The 7,867-nt window shown below is 29.9% G+C and overlaps 1 long non-coding RNA gene across 1 annotated transcript; it reads right to left on the bottom strand.

Annotated features, from left to right (window-relative positions):
• Positions 1-2,973: 2,973 nt before the first annotated feature.
• On the bottom strand, positions 2,974-7,396 carry LOC110031324. The gene is made up of 2 exons (XR_002294730.1): positions 7,133-7,396; positions 2,974-3,024 (listed from the first exon to the last, which is right to left on the bottom strand). It is a non-coding gene; the product is annotated as an uncharacterized LOC110031324 (long non-coding RNA).
• Positions 7,397-7,867: the final 471 nt, after the last annotated feature.

Raw genomic sequence — 7,867 nt, 5'->3', positions numbered from 1 at the left:
ATATATATATATATATATATGTGTGTGTAAGCTCTGATTCATTGGTGGGGCTCAGGGGTTCGAATCTCAGCCCTTATAGGCAGATTCAAATTTGCACATGGACTAAAAGGGTGATTCGCCCCTACGCCAGTTATATATATATATATATATATGCAAGTATGTATGAATTTACAATAATGTTCACTCAAATAAGCAAAAATAAAAAGAAAAATTGAAGTGCATATCAAACACTTGACTATATGTGTATTTATCTGTGACATAATGGTTGAGGGTGCAGTCTCACATTGTGAGGCTATGAATTCGAATCATGCATATTGCATGTTGGGTTTACACTTATTGATATGGAAGTGAAAGGTGGAAGATGGATGAGGAGGGTATGGTTATAAGTTAGGTGATGTGTGTATGATATGAATCAACTCTTATGCATGATTTCTTATAGATATATGTACAATTGTACATTAAAGACCTATGTATGCTTGTTTATATAATGTATAAATCAAATGTTATTAAGAGCAAGTTTTTCTTCTTTTCATTATCATGTAATTTATATAAAGGTGATTTAAATTTCATAAGTAAAAAAATAATTTTTATTTAGTAGAATTATAGGGCTGTCAATGAACCGAATTCGAGCGGAGTTGGAATTGGCTCGAAATCTGTTCAAATAGATTTATTGCAGCTCGAATTCAGCTCGAGGCTTTTTATATTTGATTTCAAGTCGTATTTGAATCGAGCTCTATTCAACTCAAAATCAAAACAAGTTGGCTCAAGTTGGATCCATTTTAGCTCATAATTGGCTCCATCTGGTTCCAAATTGAAATTAAATTATTTGAATCCATTCTAGCTTAAAATTGGCTTGAATCAACTCTTCCCTCATTTTATTCAATTTTATTTAACATTATATATATGATTTGTATAAATAAAAAAACTACAAGCCGATCTCAAACTCTATCAAGCGTATTCATGCATGGCTCGAAATCGGCTCGAAAAATTTTCAACTCAAAGTTTCTGCTCTTGGCACGGCTCGTTTATTTTGATCTGATCTCGATCCGAGCCAAAATTTAAATTAATTTTCGAGCAATTAACAATATTCGAGCTAAATTCATAACCCCAAGTAGAAATAAAGATTGTAAAATAGTTTCTTGATTAAATTTGTGGATATTATGTTCAAGAATTTGGGTTGGAACTTCTTATATTAGGCCTCAACCTTCTTATAAGTTGAATTTGTTTAGGCCGATTGGTAAAACCCAATTTCTATTTATTTACATATCTAACACCTAAATTTTATTTTTTTTATATTTATAACACCCAAATATTTCATATCACATAAAAAAAATGAAATGCACATGCCCATAGAGCAATAAAGGTCGGCTCGTGTTCGGTTTTTTCGATATTGACTCGTGTTCGAAATTGGCTCGTGTTCGAAATGGCTCGTGAAGGGTGTGTTCGTGTTCGGCTTGAATAATATTTTCGGGCTCGAGTTCGGCTCGACTTTGGCTCGAAATTGGAGGAATCGGGAGAAGAAGGGGCTCAGAAGAAGAAGAGGAAGAGGAAGAGCAAACCCAAAACTCTCGCCGCCAAAACCCTTTCATGATTTTGAGAGGAGAATGAGATGACTCGGAAGAGGAGGAGCAGCGAACACAAACGACAAACCCTAAGCTCTCACGGCCGAACATCTTTCGCAATTGAGTGGAACGAGAAGAGCCATAAGAGGGAGAGGCAGCCGAACTCTAGAACAATCGAGAGTGAGGTCGCCCATCAGGGCTTAGGAGTAACGAGTTAGGGTTTTTTAGTTTTATATTTATATATTATATTATATAAATTATATAACTCATATTCTATAAATATATAATATTTATATAAGTAATATTTATTAATAATTTGTTATATATTATAATTTATAGCATTTAATTTTTTTAAATTTGATAATTTTTTTTTGTTTTTAAAGTTTTAATTCATTACAATTTATAATATTTAATTTTATGAAATATTTATTTATTTATTTATTTTCGAGTCAATTCAAGTCGAACACCAACGAGCAAATGTTTGTTCGTGTTCAGCTCGTTAAAGCTTAACGACTGAGCCGAACACGAGCTGTTCACGAACAACGAGCCAAATTGACAACCCTACACGCCCATACCCATACAAAGTAAGGCGACTTATATGTCAAAAATGATGTATAAATGTTAGACATGTAAATAATAAGGATTGAGTGGTATGTATGTAAATCTTCCTAATTTTTTTAATATTATTTTAAATAGTATGCTTAACAGATTATTAAAGTGGAGACGGTATGATAAATAACTAGGTGAAACCTGTTCTATAAAAATGTCAACGTGTGAGTTTGACAAATCAAACTCAGTAAATAACAACATTTCATTAGAGCATAAATGACAAAAAAAAAAACGAGAAATATATTATGAATAATAATAACGAACGTTGACCTTGTTGTTCGTATTAGATTACTAATTGTGAACCTCGTAGGCCGTAGTGATGAGCTATACAAGTCGTGGATCAAATCAATCAGAGACAAACTGAGATGAACTCAATATTTCAAATTAAGGCAATTAATGTGCACCCATAATCAACAGAGTCCATATCAATCCCAAAAATCATAGAGATGCTCCCAAAGAGTGAGACTAGAAAGATATCTAGTTTTGATTGGAGTTTTTATTAAGCAATTTTATTGATCAAATTGCATGAGATTCAATTGCAAATGAAATGTGCTTTACAACAGTGTTTAAAAAGAATAATTAAAACATGCTCAAACTGGTGATAGATTCATTGGAAAATGGAAAAATGGGAGATGGAAGCACATGAGAAACTATTGCAAATGAAAAAAGGAAAGAACAAATGTCAGACAATAAGTGTAGAAGATTGCAAAAATAATTGAAATCAGCTAAAATCATCCAAATTACATTATGGTTTGAGTTTGTTGGTCTTCTTCAATGATACTCCTTTGTTTCACCCTTTTTCCACCTCATTGTTGTTGATGTGTTCTTGCCTCCACCTCCATCCCTCTCCCAACTGATGAAATGTTTAGAATAATCAAATTCTTTTCAGGAGAGAAATAAAATGTTGAAGGGGCATTTACATAAATAGCGCTCAATTCTGAAGTATTTGCAGATCTCAAACCTAAACTTTCATATTTAACTAATTAATTAACACTATTATGACTTTTTAAAAGCACCCAAGTGCTATGCAAATATGAAAATCTCGATTTGAGATATATAAATATATAAGAATTGTGTGCTACATATGTAAATTTCCCCACCTCAGACCAATGCTATGGATTTCTAAGACATTTAACTTCTTTTTAGAACGAGATTGAAAGCTTAAGATGGGATGACAAACTTTGACCCAACCCAAGATCATAGTTATCATTTTTAAAATAAAATATGCTCCTAATAGTCTAAATCTCATTACACTATACTCAGCTATACTCACAACTTATATAAGTCCAGAGAAAAAAAAGATTTTGTGGCTCTTCCCTTCCTCAAGTTTTCGTACAAAAATTTGTCTTCTATGCATAGCATGTAACTCACCTGATTATGTTTGAAATCTTCATTCAAAACTAAGCTAAAAAATCTTCTCTTTGTTACCATGGATATTTTAGTTTGCAACAAATATGATCGAGAAAAAAACCAACACATAAGAATGCATCGAACACCATATTCGCCTACAAAAATTAGATGCATGTACCCAAAATAGATTTCACGAGTGATTAGTTAGAGCTTTTTTGGGATCAATTTTGTTTTTGTTTTTTGTTTTATTTAAAAACATATTTGTTGAGTTTGTTTTTTTACATATTTTTATTTTTTTCTAAAACAAATCAACATATTTTTTAAAACACTCAAAAAAACTTTTAGGTATTTTAAGTCTTTTTAAAAAGAACCATCACTTAATCAAATATGTTAAACATGCTTTGTTTATAATCAAAACATGATCAAAACATAATAAAAACAAAAAATATAAAATAAAGAATAAAAGTGATCCCATGGGACCCCTTAAAAAAAGTATTCTCTTAGGGGCCATTTGAGATAACTTATGTTTTTTATTTTCTATATTTGGTTTTTATTTTACTTTTTTAGTTTTAATTTGAAATAAAATATATTTGACTATTTGATTAAAATATAATTTTTTAAGAACATTCAGAACACCCAAAAGTTATTTTGAGTATTTTCAAAAACTTTTTAATTTATTTTTAGAAACAAAAAATAAAAATACATAAAAAGCACACTAAACAAACATATTTTTTAAAAAGAAAAAAAATTGATCCCAAATAAGCCCTAAACAATGACCTGGAATACATAAAAAAAACAATGAAAAGTTACAATTTAGTTATGACATCAATTCTAGTAAATTTATGATAAGCACAATATAGGATGACTATGGCACCCAAGAAGGGGTCAATTGGGATTTAAGAAAATAATTTGACTAATTAATAAAATTTTAATGTTGTTTTGTAAGAATATTAATTAATAAAAAATTTAAGTAATTGCCGGTAAAATAGATAACACAGAACCACAAGTGCTAGTAAAACATATAACAGACAATAGTTTCAAGTGATTTGGCCAACCAAGCCTATATCCATGCTAGCCAACTCTCGGGCTATAAATCCACTAATTCGAGTTTTATCAATAAATCTTCACTTCTTCAAACTGAAGAAGTTTCTTACAACTTAAGTACTCTCTTACACGTGTGATTACATCCCAATCTAAATACAATGATTTTTACTAGACCAAATAGCTTAAATAAAGAAAAAGAAAGTTATAAAATGTATAGATTATAGAAGCTCAAAAAATTTTACAGCACAATATCCTAACAATAATTTGAGATGAATTTTCAAAGAGTTGATAATCACCTCATAACTTGCAAATGGATGTAAGTTTTGTTCACTATAAAATAAATTTATATTTTAGTTAAGGAGTGCTATATTTTTATGATTTTAAGTTGAAACAGTTTAACTCACTGAGTTTAAAGATACATTTCAACATTTATAGGTTTAAAGAGTAGATCTATATTACAATAAACCTACTTGCTTACTACCTTTATTAATGAAAAAAATTAACCATTCAAAACTTAATCTAAGATGCTTAATAAGTATTCCGTCCACCAATAAATATTTCTAAGAAATATAAATATTATAAACATATGAAAAGCAAATAATGATTTGAAAAGAAGAAAATAAACTCTAAGACTTCAAAGGAGTTTGATTGATTAAGTGCGTAGAGGCTTCCAAACCAAGAAATTCGATCTTGCAATTATGTAGCGCGATTGGAATAAAAATTTGAACTTTCTGCTTAAGGATTTTGCTTGAAGAGAAAGAAGAAGAATAAGAGAGCAATTTTGGAATTTTTGGAATTTAAGAACAACCTGTACAAAAAGAAAGTGGGGCTATTTATAACTAATAGGTTCTTTAAATCAATTTTAATGAATAATACTATTCTAAAAATATTATATAAAAAAAATTGATCTTTATTAAAATATTATTAGATCCGAAAGGCTAAGAAACATCTAGACAGAATAGGAAAGTCAAACATAAATAAGTCCAAATGTGTGTATAACGGCTAGTTAGTTCAGCAGAAAAGTTGTGATGTTAGAAAATAATAATAAATTGAATTTTGATCAAAAGCGTGTCATGTAAACTATTAAAATGCATCTACAGTAGCTAATAAATCTACTGGAATACATAGAAGTTAAGGATGTTGTAACGGTAACAAAGATACGGGCGGAAAAATAAATCTCTTATTTTTATGATGATTCTTAAATCTCTTGATTAATATTCAAGTGCTATTAAATAATTTATGTAATAACTCAAAAAATTTTCAAATATAATAGTATAAAATAGGATTTATTCTTTTAACATCCAATTATATTATTTTCATGAAGTTAATGTTATGTAGTAAGTATTTAAGAAAATTTTCAAATTATGAAAAATATAATTAAATATTTAAAAAACATAATTAACTTAATGTTATTATTCTTAATTAATTATTAATTGAGTAAATAATTTAATTGTTAGCAAAAGCAAACCATACAGGAAAATTCAAATTATTTTCTATATATAGCTCCAAGCTATCCATCTTGATTGATCTTCGATTCATCTTTGCTCAAAATTTGATTCGATATCTAGTTCTAATATCTATAAAATTAATGGAACTAAAATATTTAATTCAAACATTACATCATCCAAGCATATGTTTGTTATCATCAAAATTACTAGAATAGATTATAAGGCTAATTAATCCAACAAATAAAAATAAAAGAAAATAAATCATAAAAATTTGAAAGCCTGAAGGCAAGAAAAAAATCGCAAAAGGCAGCCAAATAAAAGATAGGAAAATTTCCATATAAATTACAAATAGTTCAATTCAATGATCAATTCCACATAATTAATTAACCACATAAAAAAAAAAGGATTTTTTTTGGTGCTCCATTGATTAGAAGACTGTTTGAGGTTGAGATTGTACAAAACACCTACTATCATTCTTTCTCCAAATTTTCTCCAAAATTTTAGTTTTTTAAGCATTTGCCTCATAGAACTCTCTAACTTAGAATGACAAGTGAAAAATACCACACAAATTGCCCTAATAAAAGCCATATACTTAAGCACAATTTGAAGTATCAATTTTAGGACTCATGATTCAAATTCAATGAAGATGAATTTTAAGGAGAGATAAGTGGAATGCATAATGAATCAACCAACTCTTGTAGTTCATCATCAAAACAAATCCAATAAATAAAATACTCATCCCAAAAAACTTTATGTCAGCATGTCAGCATATCTTGATACTTGACTCAAATTCTTCCCATTTAAAATATTCAGCACTTTAAATAGTTCTAAAACAAGAATCAAAGCATTCCTCATTCCCATACACCTAGTAGATCATACAAGTACATTAGGTGAGACCACAGATTAAAAAAATGAAGCCATCTTAACTAAAACCCCCACCTTCTTCCCTAACTTTCCCCCTCTTCTTTGACAAGCTTAGTTTCTCCCTACACCCTAAAATGCTCCATTAATTAAAAACTACTCATAACTTCAAAAAACAATTCTAGTAAGGTAAGCAAACAAATCTGGCGGTTTAGACGTCCCATTAAAACAAGCTAATCAAAATTAATTGCAACCTACCTTACTGAAAATAAAAATGCATGCCTAAATCCTTTCTTCAGAGCATTAAAAGCGAAGCTGAGCTACAATGGAAGGTGCGCAAGATCGAACTAGAATAGACTTGAGAGCTAGAATTAGACGGCGACGGATGAACAGCTTCTGAGATTAATAGAATGGAGGAATCCATTGAGTAAGAACAAACAACTGAGCTTACGTTGATGTTCTGCCGTTCGAGATGCGCAGAAGTAGAAACCCTAGGGCAAGCCGAGAGGAGGTAGCGGGAGAGAACGGGGCGAAATTAAAATAAATAGAAAAAAAAATTACATGCATAGCACTCAATACTTATGTATTTACATTTCTACCGCTTAAACTTTTGTATTTACACACACAACGTTCAAACTTTGATTAAAAGTCATCCATAACTCAAATGTTGGCAAACATATAGTCAAACTTACTGACTCAACGAGATAAACCCAATAATACCAGAATTGGTCTAATCCGAGTCGAACCAAACCTTTAAACTACTTTTAAAAGCGTTTGATGCATAATTTGATAGTCAAAGAGATTCCACATATGAGGCGTTCATAATTAAATCAAAAGTCTCAAGAAGAAAAATTCAAGGAGCCCCCAGGATCATTAAAGCAATTAAATGTTCACAGAACTCAGTCAAGTCAAGAGAATCTTTCCCGATAGTTCGATTCGAGTGATTTAAATTCCTTCCTTATTTGCAGCCTGAACTTTGTAAATAGAGCTCTA

Source organism: Phalaenopsis equestris, unplaced genomic scaffold (genome assembly GCF_001263595.1).
Source record: "Phalaenopsis equestris unplaced genomic scaffold, ASM126359v1 Scaffold000800, whole genome shotgun sequence".
NCBI lineage: Eukaryota > Viridiplantae > Streptophyta > Magnoliopsida > Asparagales > Orchidaceae > Phalaenopsis > Phalaenopsis equestris.
Note: the sequence above shows the minus strand (reverse complement) of the source record. Positions and strands in the feature narration are given on the sequence as shown.